Below are 17590 nucleotides of genomic sequence, written 5' to 3'. Positions count from 1 at the left end.
CTCCCAGCCTAGGCTTACTAGAAGCCACCCCCGAGCTTGGAGAACCAAGCACTAGACGGGCTACAAACATGCAAACTCTTCACAAAAATAGGAAGGCACTTACATTCAAATTTCCCTTCCCAAGCTACACATTCACCACTTTCATGGTGACTCTTCCATGGGTGGAAGTGGACCAAGTACCAATGGGGAGAATGCATGCCAAAAACAATACAACATAAACCACCTCATGGCAATACAAGTGCAACCAAAAATACTTCCATAATCCTTATGCCCCCCCAAAAGGCTCATGGCCATATTTACTCCCCTTATGACCCCCAAATGCATACACAAGGCTATGCATCAAGGGTCACCAAGGACACCCTTGAGAACACTCTCCACAAGGAGAGCCTCTCACCCATGGCTGTCATACTCCTTCCACCCCAAGATCTTCCTACCCTCCCAATGATAGGAGATCTTGGACACTCCCACAAACAACAAGAAACACAAACAAACACATGGAAAAGAAACTACACATTTTAACTTCAACAAAAAAAAAACTTCATAAAACACAATCTTACAAGCAACTCTTTTCTTTTACAAAACAATCATAAACTAACATTTACAACATAACAAGAGGAAGAAAGAAGTAACCAACCTTCTTCTGCCAAAAGGTTTACTAAATTTAGTTGGGGATGAGCTGCCCAATTCCACACTAACTTTCTCCAAAATTCCACTAAAAGTGCTAAGCTCCTACTAACTTTTTCAAAACAAGCATAATCTCCAAGAAAGGAGAGTGGGTGATTACTCACTAAGCTTTCAAATTCTTGCCTAAGAAGGCCTCTCACACACTTCCCAACCCCCTTGGGTGAGGTGTGAGTTCCCATTGGTTGCCCTTCCCAAACTCTTGCACATTACTCAAATTGGAAAGGGAAAAGGTGGAAGAAGATGGGGAAGAGAGTTTAACTTCTAAAAGGAAGGTTCTCTATCCTAGGAAGAACTTTCTAAGTTCAATTTTCGTGCATCTTGAAAATATCACTTTTTGAAGTGACTACATAGTCACATGGGAGAAGCCACATGTTTCAAAACACCCCTAACCCATAGGTATACCCTTTGGACCTTTGGAAAAGCCTAAAAACTTACCCTAGGAGTTCATTAAACCCTTTGGAAACCCCACTGAAGTTTACCTACGGGTCAAGCTTGAGTTGACCACTCCCAAGACTCCCTACCCAAGGCAGGTTTGGGACCACACTCTTGTTTTTGAATGACTTTGGTAGAAACAAAACTCCCTCCAAGAGACAAGTCAAAATCAGTGACACTTAATCAGCACATGTGTCAAGTGACACAATAAAAATACAATATAAAAAGCACACATGGAATTTGTCTCTTGTAGGTTTACACATATACATATAAATTAAATTTTACACTCAAGCATTATACACATCACAAATAAAATACATTACAAGGGGGGTGTTGTCTCTCCAAATAGACAACTCCCGGCTTAACAAACGCACATTGGTCTAGGCTTGGTTCTCCATTAAATTCCATGGTCACATGGATAATTTTCCTGCGCATCTCAATTAACACATTAGTAATTCCAAATAATCACATTTATACATAATCAAATACATGGATTCCATTACACATCAAACACACACACATTTGGCAACAGTAATTTAATATCTCATTTGTTTCAATTTCAATTTCACATAAGCAATTAACATAATTTTCCCAAAATTGAACCATTCATAAATATGCATCATTTTTCTATCATCAAAATGAAATCCTGCAAATTTCCAATAACGACATTCACCATCATAATGTAATTCTATTCTAGTAACATATCTAAAGTTTCATAATCATCATGCATGAAATAAAACATCAACATATGTCAGTGTGATCCAAATCATGGAATCATATAAGTTCTAAGTCCATAATGCATAAAATAAAGCAACCATAATAGTCTCAATATGCAAATAACTGAAAATGTCAAACTAAATCGGGTTAGGGCCTCACACCCAAAGCTATATTTTGTAACCTAAAATCCTTGATGCCTAAGCCACCCATTAGTTTAGGCTTCATAATTTCGTCCCAAGCTATTAGTGCAATCTTATACTTCTCTTCAGTGTTTTGCCAAAATAAATCCCTCATCTTTTTGATGATGTAGGTGTTGGCACTAGATGTTAGGGATAAAATAGATAAAAGATAAGTTGGTAGAGCCAAGATCACTGTTTGAATCATGACTAATCTGCCTGCCCAAGACAACCATTTGCCCTTACAGACATTTGCACTGCTTTCAACTTTAATTTTTAAGGGATCCCAGAGTTTGGAGTTCCTCAAACCTTTGTCTATTGGGATGCCCAGATAAGTACATGGAAGGCTTCCTTCTTTGCAATTCAAGATTCTAATAATTTTGGTCTGAAGTGGAATTGATGTTGAGAAGAAGAAGACTTTAGTTTTGTGTTTGTTTCTTAGTTGGCCTAAAGCCCTTCCATACATCTCTAAGATCTCTTTTAGGTGTTTGGCTTCCTTTACTTTTGCTGATCCCAATAAGAGATTATCATCTGCAAACTGCTGATGGGTTGCTACAAAGTCTTTAGTTATTTTGACTCCTAGTTGTTGGTTTTCATGACTAGCTTTTATGGCTCTTCCTAGAGCCTCCCCCATTATTATGTACAAGAAGGGAGAGAGGGGGTCCCCTTTCCTAATACCCCTTGAGGAAGAGAAGAAACCAACTAGCTTTCCATTGACTAGTATTGAAAATTTGGGCTTTGAGATGCACTCAAATACCCAATTTATCCAATGCTTATCAAAGCCAAAGGCTTGCAATGTTTTACAAAGGAAAGGCCAATCTACACTATCATAAGCTTTTGTGATGTCTAACTTTATTATCATACCTGGCCTATTTGTGCTTTGAAGGGTATGGATTTCTTCTTGTGCTATAATCACTCCATCAAGAATTGATCGGCCTGGGACAAACCCTATCTATTCTTCTGAAATGATGTTGTTCATGAGAGGCTTCAATCTGTTGGTGATGATTTTTGAGAGGATTTTATAGACTATATTGCATAGGGAAATAGACCTGTAGTCTCCTAGATTTTCTGCCTTCTGCTTCTTTGGGACAAGTGCTATAAAAGTATTATTAATCTCTTCACTAATACATTTGGGGTCAAATTCCGACGAAGGTTTCCGATGGACAAGGAGCATTGTGTGAAAATTTGATTTTTTTTTTAAAAATGCCTGTGTTCGTCGGAAGGGCAAATGGTTGTTTATTAAAAAAAGAAAACACAACGCATTTTCATTTTGAAAGCAAACCGAAGCAAGCGGTGACCGTCTTGCCTCCCTGCCCCCCCCCCACTAGAGCAATCTCTACACAAGCAAGGTAAGGTTTTTTTTGCAATCAAAGGAACTCTTTGTTTTTCAATGAAGGGCAACTATTTTTTTTTGCAATCAAGGGCAATTGGTTTTTTTTTGCGAATTAATCCATTTTGTGCATATCCTGCAATCTTAAAATTCCATGAAATGACATCTCTTTGAGGTATTCCGTCATACAATTCACATGTCATGTGTATGCTACCCCATTTTGCGATTTTTGTTATTGGAGCATTTGCAACTAATTTTTGACAAAAAACCCCCTTCGATTATGCTTTGATGGATGTCCATACCTTGTTCCAAAGCTCCTATTTTGGCACACGCAGGGAGGATGCTGGCAAACATTGCATTGAGATAAACATGATTGTATTTCATGAGGATTTGAATTCAAAGCATTGGCACTATCACTTATGGCTATATTAGCTTTTTAAGACACTTTCATAGTGCACTTCACCTGTCCTAATAATGGACTATCATGAGATTCTTAAGAATGGAAATACTCCCAACATTCATGCCCTCTATGTTGTCATTGTGGTTTTCAATCATTGCGACTACGTGCTTTTCAAGGACCAAGTAGTGTTCTTTTTTAATTTTTCTACTGTGCTTCTCAAGCTGCACCAACATAGTTTTATTTAATGGATTTGTTTTGATAGTGATTTCTCCATGGCTTCCACTATCTTTTTCTTGGCACATTCAATGCATTGTCATCTATCACTACTATTTATTATCCTTTTTACCTTTATTGAGGTTGTTCTCATACATGTCATTCACTTTGTCTATGAGTATATCTCAACCAATTCACTGCTGTAAGTAGAAATAAAAGATTAGTCTCATCTCTTTTTCTATTTTAGACCTTCATAGTAATCTTTGCAATATATCATTTCCTTCCAATTATATGGAATAATGATTTTCTTTTTATGGAATGTGATGAAGGCTTGAGTGTGTCTTCTTGAACTCACTTATTATCAACTCCTCTATGATTACCTTAGATCTTTGTGGCTAAGAATTGTTCTTGATGAACTTATGCTCTTTATTGATTTCTTTTACTACCATTATATTATCTGAAAAAGGCTTGTTCAATGCTCCCTTAGCATGCATGCGCTCTCTTTGTATTGATCTAGGGCTACTCATTAATGTATCTATGGATTTCCCTTATTCACTATGTTGTGACTATCATTTGCAAATTTGGGACTATCATCTTTCATAATTTGATGTCTTTAAGACGTGGGTACATTGCTTGACAAGAAAAGCTCAAGCATTTGTGAAGCTCAAAGAGTTTAAACCCCTTGTTGAATGGTCATCCAGTTGTTCTCTAAATGCAAAATGCTCAAGTAAATGAGAAATTCACTCAAAATGGTTTATCCACAACTAAAAGAAAACAACTAACCACTACACATATGCATCAACAAAATAGTGTTGTATAGAGACCTAATCATGCCTTCAGGGATATGTAGATCAAGTTCCTACATTTTGGACAAAAGAAATTCACACAATAATATATTTGTTGAACACACCCACCACAAAGATTTGGTTATGAAATAATATATTTGTTGTTAACTTTATCATGGAGGATTTGGTTATGCTTGTTACAATCAAGGTTTGACCAAACTAATTCTTAAATATACAAATGAAGAGTGTGGTTGGTTGGTGACTAATTACTCTTTTTAACACCATTTACAAGATCATATATAAATCAAGTGTCTCAAGAATTAAGCTACTACTAAGAAGATAGTTTGCCTAAAGCAAATGGGTTTCTTGGGTGGCTATTTATTGTAGATAACTTAGTTCCTTCATGAGAATTAATCAATTTGGAACATGTATAACTCACATTTGTGACATGTCACTAATGCAATTCCTTAGTACTTGTTTGAGTACTATCTCCTCTATTATTTTCTATCCACTTTTGTGTCCTTCTTAGAACAAATAATAGATTAATGAGAAGGTGGAAAAGGTGGATTCACCTAAGAGGGAGTGGATTTTCCCAATAATATGTTAGATTCTCCCAAGGATGGATGGACTATACACTTGAAAGGTAGATGATTAAGGATGATGACAAGGTGAATTTTCCTTAGAATGATAGGGTTTATTTTCCTAAGAACAAGTAGATTCATGTAAACTAGAGGATACAAATTTGGACAAAATAATGGAAGGAGACTAAAACTAGATAGATTCACCTAAATGGGAGTGTAGTCATCTAAGGATAGGAAAAATTCACCATTTGCATAAGAAAGATGGATAAGATAAATGATTTATGTGAAATAGATTCACCTAAGAGAAAGTAGATTCACATAAGGATAGGTGGATTTTCCTAAAGATGAAGGGATAATACTTAACAAAAAGAGGACTTAGGATGATGACAAGGAGGATTCATTTAAGGATATGGCATATTCACCTAAGGGATAGTGTATTCTCCCAAGAATATGGAAAAATTATTGATTGGTGGAATGACAGGAATGATACAAGGGTAGATTCGCCTAAATATAGGGTAAATTCAGCTAAAAGGGTACCCATGAGATTGTGGTACTAAGTACCTATCTATGGATGGTGTATTTGGATACAAGTATGATGAAACCATGCTTGTGTATGATGAAACAAAGTCCAGATCTCTATTATAGGTCCAACATAATCTCTATTATTTGAGACACCATTTTATTAGCATATCCAATTAGGGTAATTTATGGGTTTAATTATGGATCATGTTGTCTATTTCCATGGACTATTGAACTTATTTGGATGTATTGTGATTATTTTAATTTTGAAGTTATAAATAAATTATGTTTGTACCTTAGAAAGGGTAACTCCAATTGATGTTTGGGCAGTTTATTTGAAAACTTATGGTGATTATTGCTCTATGTTATGTAATGGAGTTATTTTTACACTAAGTAATTAAATAGAAAAATGAATTTGTATTGTTGTACAAGTATGATGAAACCATGCTTGTGTGTTTACATGTTTGTGCATCCTATTGAGAACCAACCTCATTGTTGAGGAACTCAATAAATGTGGTGTTAAGTAGAAGAATGGAAAACTCAAGAAGCTATGGTGACATATTGTGGCATTAGTAGGGATTATCTCTATTGACCACACCTTTCAAAGATAGTATCCCCTAGTTCTCCTCATAGAATGGACCATTGGATGGCTCATAGTGGTATCCTATCCTACATTTATCTTGATGGCATTGCTGATAGTTGGTATGTGGTTCTTGGTACGGGTTTCCTCTTACCCTATTATCTTATTTATATATTTGTTCCAACATGTGGAGATTGATTTTTGTCATGCTATGATGATTTTCATGTTTGCATGTGTTTTGACATTATGCAAATAGATATGATTTCACACCATACTTATGTTTTGATATAGTGTAGGTGATGGTTACATGTTGTTGATGGTAGCGATTTGGGTTCAAAGACACAATTCCACACACACACACAAATATTTGAAGATGCATTTTATATTATTCCTTCTTAGTGGTGATTAGTGTTGGAAGATTTGCACACATGTAGAGAGGAACTCATGTTATATACAATAGGTTGTGTTTGATAACATATGAATGTGCCTCATGATGTATACATATAGCTTTGGTGTGTGACATGCATGCACATTTTTCCATAAGACACATTACTATGTGGCATGTGCCCTATGCATGTCTTCTTTGTGAGGCACGTTGCTATGTGCAATGTGGCCCTAGGTGTGTCTTCTCTATGAGGTGTATTGCCATGATATGTTAGGATTTGTAGTGTGTAGGCCACAAATGCATGCATGAGGGACTATTATTATAGTCATGTTTTTTGGGCATGTAGCCTAGGCATGTCTTCTCCATTAGGTACATGGCCATGCCATGTGGGAGTTTTTGTGTTCATGCCACAAATGCACACATGAGGGACTACTATTGGAGTCATGATGAATCTTCACTCTATTTAGCCACAATTTCTAGTCGTATAGTTATGTAATGTGCACTTTTAAGGATTGTGAAGTTTCCTTCAATTATTGATGATCTCTCATCTTTGTTGCATGGGCCAACAATTTTATTTTATCTTGTTTGAATTAGTTTAATCACTATTGTGAGTTTTCTCTATTCTGTAGTTATTGTGGCTATGTTTGATTTGCTATTGGAATTGAACACATTTATTTGACTTATTCTTGGTACTATTTTTTCTTTCTTTCAATATTTGTGATCTTTGGTAGTTTAGTGAAACTCTTGCTATTTTTAAATGTTGCCTTCTTTGTTGTGATGTGATTCTTCACCAAGATCGACGTAGATAACCTTGGATGAGTGTATATAAGGAATCAAACATTGGGAAAATTTGAGGATAGGGGTAAGTGTTTGTTGTATGGGTAGCTACGATCCACTTGTACATTCTTAGTGATTATTGATGGCTATGTCTTGGAGGCTAATAACATTAAACAAAGAAGGGGGAAGTCATACATAATCATATGGATCCTCCCTAGTTGTGTGTGGATTCAAGCATCATTTCATATGGTTCTTGGTTACTTTGTGAGACCATGGCATCCTCTTAGACCAATATGTGAGCCTTGTATTGTTATCCCGGCAATGTGGATGAATAAGTGTATGTTAAAATAAATGCTTTGCATGCCATATAGTTGCATAAGAGTTGTTCACATCATCAGATCATGATTTAGAATATGTGAATTCTTTTATCCATGTGAAGTCGAATGATTGATTATGAAAATGTGTTATACATTGAAGCATAATCTGTAAGATGTTCTCTTCAAGAAAAAATATTTATGCTTTCATAGTGAAATGTTGACGAAATGGGGTCCTAGTCTAGGAAAGTAAATTGCAAACTTATGCATTCACCATTTCAAAACATTTTATTGGGGAATAGTCAATTTGGTTCAATTTAATTCCTCTAGGAGAGACCAGCAATATGATTAATTGTTCCATTTTGATGTGATTGGATATGATTAGATATAATTTCATTGAAGATGCAAGAACTAAGTAAAATTGTGCAAAATTGACAAGATTAAGGCATTAACAAGCAAATAATAAAGCAAAAAGCTAGCATAGAGGTACATATTTGGAAATAAGACTCTAAAATGAACCTAATCAGTTACCTATAGGGAAAATGAGGTTAGAGATAATCTACCTATATGGAAAGTGGTTAAACTCTACCTCTAAGTGGCTCATCTTGAGCATTATCGGTATATGGGCATTGATGGCATATTATATCTGGTTCTATCATTTTTGTGGGTGCAAAATTAACAAGGCAAAATAGTATTAGTGGGATCATGATCTCATCAAAATGGTTTTGGCTTTGAATTTATGATAGCACATTGATCACACCTTACAAAAGGTTCCAATCTCATACATAGCATCCCAAAGTAAGGTCAATAATGATGTAACTTAATGCTTAAACTGGAGTTCTGGGTAGTCATATACCGATCATTTCTAGGATTGATGCTTAAACTGGAGTTCTGGGTAGTCATATACCCATGGCATAGGGTAGGGGTGACCTGCAAACAATGCTAGTTCTAGATGCCTGTTTGCTTGGTGTATAACTTGTCAAAATTAGATCGATTGGCTACGGGTCTGCCATAAAGTTTCCAACTTATCACCAGTGAAAATACAAGAACCAAGGCTTAGAATACTAAAAAATGTCTCTCAGAAAGTCTACAACAGGTAAACTTTTAGTAAGAATTTGCAGACACAATGCTAAGAAATTCACACAATCAGCTACATTAAATACGTTCTCTATTAAGTTCAATGTTTTAAGATGAAAAAGAAGAGTTAAATGGTTTTGGTTCGATTTGTAATTTTTGTGAAGCTTTTGCACTGAAGTTTCCATAGCCTGATTTTTTTGCCTGTGAAGAAAGACCATGTTAGATTATATCAGCAAAGAACAAAATAAGGAGACAATTGCTAGATTATGGTCTAACTTGAAAAGAAAAGATGATGGGAAATGTTATTGTCCTTGCAAAATTTGTAAGGGCTTAAAGACTAGAAGACTTCTAATCAAAACAACTAAGAAACATTGTAGATAACATGGTCACATTGAAGGGGGACATGATTATCATCCACTGGTAAGTTGTTCATTATATCGTTTTAACAATTTAAATACATAAGAAATCACTTGATAATGAGATCATGATCATGGTTTATTTATGTTGATCATTTTTATATAGGTTGACCACCCCAGGGCACATGATATGGACCAACACAACCCGAAGAATATGATTTTCGAAGTGGAGGAACATGGAGGTGTGAATATCGAAGATGAAGATAATGATCCCATGGAAGATGACAATCATGCACTAGAAAACACAATTGAAGATGATGGTACAAATACATTGATCCATGACACATTTAGTATTGGCACAATTGATCATGATGATCAAGATGACCTTGATGTTCATGATTTACCTCTTCTTGAGAAGGCATATGAGCCCCTTTACAAAGGCTCCCAAACAACTCTTCTCTCTGTTGTATTGTTGTTGGTGAACTTGAAGGTTATGAATGGTTTATCCAACATAACAATCTCACGTATGTTAAGGTGTGTCATACATATCATTATAGTTAATAAATGGTGAATCATGTACCATAAATATTCTTTATATTAACACCTCAAACTTTTTTTTTTGGCTGTAGATTGAAAGGTGAGTTTTTCTTACCACCATCAAATATTCTACCTCGCTCATACCGAGAATTATTTGCCATTATGAAAGATATTGGAATGGAGTATCAAACAATAGATGCTTGTCCCAATGATCATATTATATATCATAAACAACATGAATTTGGAACAGAATGCCCTAAATGTCATATCAGTAGATATCGAACAGATCAAATAACAAAAAAGGTGCCTCGCAAGGTTCTTCGTTATATTCTCATTATTCCATGTATGCAACGATTATTCAGGTGCACTAGCTTGGCACAATTTATGGATTACCATGCACGCAATAGAAGTCGAGATGACATTATTCGAATGCCTACGGATGGTTCAACATTTATGGACATAGAGAAAAAGTGGCCACACTTTAAAGAAGAACCTTGTAATCTTAGGCTTTCATTGGTAGCGGACGGTGTCAATCCATTTGGAGAGTTGAGATTTGTTTACTCGTTGTGGCCTATATTTGTTATCAACAATGATATTCCTCCATGGATGTCAATAAAGAGGGAGCACATAATGTTGTCAATGATTGTTCCAGTTATTTTATCATTTAATAGTCATCTACATTTAATTATAAATATTGCAGTAAAATGGTCATAATAATTATGTAATGTTTTTGTTCATTCCACTAGGCAAGTACCAAGTTAAAGATATGAATGTATATATTGAGCCTCTTATCGACGAGTTGCTGGAGTTAAGGTCAAGGTTGGATTGAGTGAATAAATTTATTATCCAAAGGATAATGTTTTTATCCATGGATAAATTCTTGTGCAAAGGTAAAGGAATAACCATGGTCAAAGAAATAAATTCTTGAGAAGACACATGGGTTACATGAGGGTTGAGTTAGGGGTCAAAGTCCCTAACCATAGGTGCAAGTGGATTTAACCATAAATGGTCATGTAAGAGCCATTAGTGGTTTGGAAGACTTTGGAGGTTAAATTGTTGAACACACAAAGCAATAAATGCTTTTCAAAGACTTTGGAGTCTTTGAGAAGTGACTTCAAGTTTCTTAGGAATGTGACAATAATTAGGGGATGAATTAAGCTAATTAGGAAGGGGTTAGAAGAATCTAGAAGGGGATTAAGATTGCAAGTGGGTTTGGTGGGTGAGAGAAAATAGGATTTTTATTAAAATAAAATTCATTTATTTCAATAAATAGGTGCAAGTTACATTTTTAGGAAAATGCAAGTGGGGGGGGAAATGAATTAAATAAATATTTTTAATTATTTATTTAAAAGAGGAAAGGGGGATTTAAATTGAATAAATGAGATTTATTCATTTAATTGATTTGTGATTTTGGTTTAATGAATGAATTAAAATAAATTGAATAATTTATTTAATTAATAGAAGAATGTTTGAAGATGATTTAATTAAATATTAATTTAATTAACTGATGGCTAGTAGATTTTTAATCAAATAAATAACAAATATTCATTTAATTAAGCTGGACAGATTTATGTGACTACATTTGCCCCTCTCTGAGATGGTGTGGTTTATCGCGCCATTTCAAGGAAATAAAAATAGGTGTGAAGAAATATGCCCCATAAAATGTTAATTTAATGGGTGTTATGCCCCCTCGAGAGATGCGCCAAAGAATTTCCAAAAATCGAGCGATCTCTCGAAAAAGAATGAAAATTCACAAGGTGATAGAAGAGAAGAATTTAGTAATACTGGTGAAAAAATAGAAGAAATCAGAGATAAAATGAAGAAATGGGAGGCTCAGGAAGTTCATGGGGACCACAGCATAGAGAAGGGAAATTTTAGGGTGACGGCAAAGGGTATATATGGGGAAGAAGGGGTGAAAATAGGGTCATTTGCATTCACGGCCATAGTGAAATTTGAGCTCTGGTTTTGACTTTTTGGAAGAGCAAGGAGCAGTCAAGATGCCCATTCCCAAAGTAGAGCACCGATTGGAGCGAGTCCATCGATTCCAGCGGCCAGATGACTACGGACCAGCGGTATATGAATTTGAATTTTTAAATTTTATGCATTTTTTATAGGTTTTTGGCTAGGTCCAAGTAGAGTCAAGACAATAGCGCTAAAAGTATGTTTTAGCACTTTTGTCAACTAAATTAGCCCTATTGTGCCACTATAGTGCTATTGCATAGTGGTTTTAGTGTTCTTGTCAAGTCTAGCACTATTGCATAGCTGTTTTAGTGCTTTTGGGTTTTAGCGCTATTGCATGGTTGATTGAGCGCTTTTGTTTTGAGGTAGTGCCATTGTATAGTCGATGTAGCACTATTGTTGTTTTAGTACTGTTGGGTAGTGGATTTAGCACTTGTGTTATCCTTTTAGCGCTTTTGTGTACAAAATAGTGCTTTTGCTAGGAGGATAGATGCCCCAGTGTGTTTGAACAAGAATCTTCTGATACCAATGATGGATTGATGGAGATGTGAGGTGAGAGTTGTTTTGAACCATAGCAGCCCTGATGAGACTTAGGTCATTAGGATAAATGCATGTTGTAGTTTAGGTGTGCCATGATTGCTTACCTATTGAGAGCCGAAGATAATTGATCAAAGTATCTGTTGATAGTCTAGGTTTAAACTTAAGAGAGTTTGAAACAAAACAACTGATGAGGATGGTTGATGCACGTGTGTAGGAGGATCTTCACGTCTTACAGATGCACGAGAGGCATCCCGCCACACAAGTGTTGTGCGATCGGTTGACAGAGGCCGAGGTGGATTGTATTTCAGCGATGGGCCTGTATGATGTTATGTATATTCCTGTGATTCAGATGAATCGCGGGTTGATCACAACATTGGCAGAGCAATGTCATAGTGAGACATGCTCATTTCACTTGATGCAGGGAGAGATGACAGTTACGCTGGAGGATTATGGCGCATCCTGCACATTCTTATTTGAGGAGAGCTAGTGACCTATGATCGAGCTTGGGGGATAGCAATAGTTTAGAGATTCTTTGAGAGGATGTCTTTATTGATGATGGATCGATAGCTTGGGAGGATATAGCAGCATTATATGAGCCATTACCAGCAATGTTGTCAGGGATTGTTGGGGGACTACTATGTCCAGATCGATGATCACATGGACTTGTCATTGGTTGGGGTTAGGTGATTAAGCAGATGATTACAGAGGGGACCCAGTTTGCATGGGGACCGTGCGTGCTATCACACTTATATCGAGATCTATATGAGGTAGCATATCGAGGAGTGGGCTCATTGGGAGTGGGGATCACTTTGCTGCATGTGTAGGCGTGGGAGCACTTACCTATTACCCACCTAGATAGTCTGAGATTCTAGGCAATGGACTAGCCATATGTATACATGTATGAAGGTATGATGAGTCAGCCCCACCTGGGGAAGTTAGAGTGGTGGCAGCGGGCACTGGATGATTTGGATACAATGATCTAGAGGCTGTACATTGAGTGTGAGCCATGGGAGGATGATGTAGAGGCATTTCCGTATGTTTTTATGACTCGATACCTCATTGGTAGGACATCCTACATTATGGAGAGACAACTTTCAAGCAGAGTTCTGAGACAGTTTGGGCAACGACAGGGATTGCTTAGTGTATCAGGAGAGTATGCCTGGGTGGTTCGAGAGAAGTACTTGTGGAGATCTGTGTTATTGTATGATTAGGTGCTGGTAGAGTTCCACATATTATAGGTGAGACCATGGGATATGCAGCCGAGGGTTGTAGATGCAGGGGTTATAGAGGAGTACACGCAATACATTGTAGCACATCCGATTCCTCGAATATCAGATATGGTAGAGCTGATTCTAGATTTTGAGGAGGATAGGGGACATAGACGGAGGAGGAGAGGAGTTCGTGTAGATGGACGAGGGAGAGGAGATGTTGGTGGTGGGGATGGAGGAGGTGGTGATGGAGGAGGAGTAGGTGGGGGTGGGGGTTTTGGAGGAGGTGGTGGATTCGGAGGTGGAGGTGGAGGTGGTGGGCATTTACAGTGGAGGGGGAGAGGTGGGCAGCCATTGCGGTTATTGCAAGGACCTTTGATGTAGGGAGGCATGATATTAGGTGGCAGGGATGCAGGTGAGGGACATGTACTCATGGAGACAGGGGAGGGAGCCACTGGAGAGGCACCTATGGATATGGGGGAGGGAGCGACAGGTGGTGAAGATCTGCAGATCAGATGATAGTATTTTTGCAGACTCGCGTAGAGGATTTGGAGGCAGAGGTGGCCGCTAGAGATGTGCATCTATTTGCATGAGAGTCAGAGTTGACCGTAGTGTTGTGGGAGAGAGATAAGGTCATTGATAGGGAGATCAAGTTATAGGAGAGAGTGTGGCCTTGGAGGGAGTATAGGGACATGGGCCATCGACTGATTCCTTAGCAAGAGAGTTGCGGAGAGCAGGTGTAGAGGTTGATTACTAGTGGGGTTTGTATGAGCAGGAGGTGCCATCTAGTCAATGGGTACTTAGCTATTCACAAATGTGTTGGGAGAGATCAGAGCAGTCTTAGAAGATGCAGAGCAGTGGGGGTGTGATGGGTCCTCCATGAAGAGATAGATCAAGTGGTGTAGGGACAAGTGGAGGAGTAGGTGGTGATGGTGGTACAACATTTGGTTAGAGTGGCATCTGAGAGGGCATTCTTGCATGCTTTTACATTGTCATTTTGGACTGTATCTTGGATGGCTCTTTGTAGCTGATATTTTGGACTTCATTGTACTCTGATACATGTATGTTTTTGGCGATATGATATTGTGTGGGGGAAAAAGTGACACTAAGCTAACATGCCCTAATCTCACTTTCAATCACACACTTGTGGAATACGAAAGAGCCTAGAGGTATCACACAATTGGCTACTTCTTTTTGTGGAAGAGAGAGCCACGGGCTACCTATTAGGATTTCTATTCCTTTGTTGCAAATGATAGATAGAATGATGCAAGTTCAATCCCTAACCCTAAAGTGCAAGTATGAACTAATAGCAAGATTTGCAGAATTGGGATTAAAAAATGGAAAGCTGTAAACACAAGGACAAGGCAAGAATGCAAATGCATACCTGGTGTTGAAATCTGAGTGAAAATGTTCAAGACGGGGGCGCGGGTGTCACTGTCCTGATTCTACCCCTGAAACTGTTGTTTTGCAACCTGAAAAGCTGTCAGAAACTTGTTGAAAGTTGTTGTCTGATAGAGGGACCAGGGCGCCCAGCGCCCCTATCCTGGCAGGACGAGGGTGCCCCACACCCCTATCCTGGTATTTTGCTTTGAAACTTGGTGTGTTGCTCAATTTTCATCTGCTTCTGTCAGATCTATAACTTGCAGCGTCGTCCGAATCCCGAAATCTGCACTTATATCTGAAAAGGTATGGTGGGCGGCTATTTAGGGTTTTGCCTTAGTCAAACCCCTACTTTGGTGATTTCCACCTCCACGAATAGCCAAGTTGTATTGTAAAAGTAGTGTGTGTGCAAACCTTGTGTGTGTGCAAGATCCTAAAATGCAAGTAAGCAAACTAGAGCAACCTAGAAAGTAAACCCTAATTGCTTGTAAATGATAATGTAAATGCTCCAAATCAAGATGCAAAGTGATCTAAAGCATGAATACAAATGATATAATGAGGCTTATGCAAAGACATGAAAACAACATGAAATCATACCCAACCCCAAGGGAGGGGTACAAGCCAATCTTCAGTCAGTGATCCCTTATTGCTCTTCAATGCCTTCAAAGCCCTAAACGGATGAATGAAATTGATGAATGCTTGATGGATGGATGTTGAATGTTGTTGAAGTCTTGAAAGATCTGCTTTTTCACTGCATAGAAGGTCCTTGAAACCCAAAATTTTGGATCCTTTCAAATGAAGAAAGAGAGCTCTTATATATGAAACCCTAGGTCTTAATTTCAACTTTTGGCCGACCTAGAGATTGAATCTCCTGCTAATTTCTTGGGGTTAAGCTTTATTTTATGATTGGATCGTGCTCATAAAATTTTGAGAAAAATGTCCGGGACCGTGTGCACTCCGGGCGCCATGGTCTTGACAACTTTTCACCAAATTTTTAGGGCCGTCGGATATGATGATTTTAGAGAGAATCCCAAAGTTATAGGTGATTTCAAGATGTTTTGACCCCCGAAATCAAGCCCCCAAGTTCAAAATAGGACCTAATTAGGGTTTTTGATTAAATGATGTATTGGAGGAATAAAATGAAAAGGGCACACTTTAATGAAAGGGCCCAACTTTATGATATGGGAGATGATAAGGTAGAACCTTAGACCTAATTAATTTGATTAATTAAGTGCTAAAGGGGAAATGCAATGCAAAATACAAAATGCGCCAAGGCGGGTGCTAAACTAGGTGTGAAATTGTACCACCCTAGCAAGTGCGTACAATTTATGATGCTACAGATATGATATATATGAGGAGATCCCATATTTTGTGATGATATGCATGTTGATATGTATGGATTTTATGTAGGATGATGATCTTATGATTTATGCTTAGATGGATAGTTGTGTTTTCTATATGTATGTAGTGATGAGATAATTTCTATATGCATGTTTCATGATGATTTATTCCTACATGATGTCTATATGTATGAATGTGATGCTAACATACGGATGCAAGTTGATGTGTATGAGTTGTTGATTGAATGCTTTATGTATGTAATGCCATGATGATGATGTATACTTATGATGATATGCTATGATGTTAATGTAATGTGTGTTGAAATGAATGATTTATTTATGTAAATGCATCTAGATGGTTTTTTGGATTTATATGGATAAACAAATGTAAAGTACAAATGTTTACATGATGATTTCTAAATGAATGTATATGTATAATGTATAAACCAATGTTTAATACAAATGGTTTTATGTTATAATCTAAATGGTGAAAAATATGATGAAGTGAAATGATAATGTAATGATAATGCAACTCATGGGTAATGAATAATTGCACCTTAATGCAATTAAAAAGGATAATGAATGCATTTTAATGAATCATAAATAGTACTAAATGAATACATCTGTAACGGTTAATGGTGGTAAATGCAAATAAGGACAATTTTATCATATAAGTGAATCTAAATGTCATGATTTGTGCAATGATGAAATGATATAATGATACTAATGAGACAATTTGTTGAAACAGTTTGTGTGTTGATGTTGGTTGGTTGGTTTATTTGATAAATGATCATCATTTGAGTAGCTCAAAATGTTTGTTTCGTATTTGCTTTGAAAAATGTATGTACAATGGATTTTATATATGTTGCCATGTTTTTGATTGATCTTTGATGTTTTATGATGTTTTTGGATTTTGTTATTGTTTTTTTTTTTTTGAATGTTTTTGGTATTTTTGTGATTGTTTTCAAATGTTTTTGGTATTTTGTGAGACAGTTTTGAATAAAGAACTCAATGAATCACAAGTAAATGCATAATCCAATTCCATCAAATAGATTAAGGGCATTGCCCCCAGTTTAGACATGACTATGAAAAAGAGGGATGCAAGACGCATGAAGTACTGTCCTTGATTGCAGATCAATAACAAGCCATGGTTTTGACTGATGGATGTGCGAATGCAATGAATGTGATCACAACAAGTCTGAAAGACAATGGAGCCATAGCCTTTATGAGTAGCACCTATCTACCAGGTTTTCACCATCGCACTTACCCAAGGTGCCACTAGAGTGGTTGTTCACCATTT

Source organism: Cryptomeria japonica, chromosome 3 (genome assembly GCF_030272615.1).
Source record: "Cryptomeria japonica chromosome 3, Sugi_1.0, whole genome shotgun sequence".
NCBI classification, from domain to species: Eukaryota; Viridiplantae; Streptophyta; class Pinopsida; order Cupressales; family Cupressaceae; genus Cryptomeria; species Cryptomeria japonica.
The sequence above is the reverse complement of the archived record's forward strand: the minus strand, read 5'-3'. Positions refer to the sequence as shown.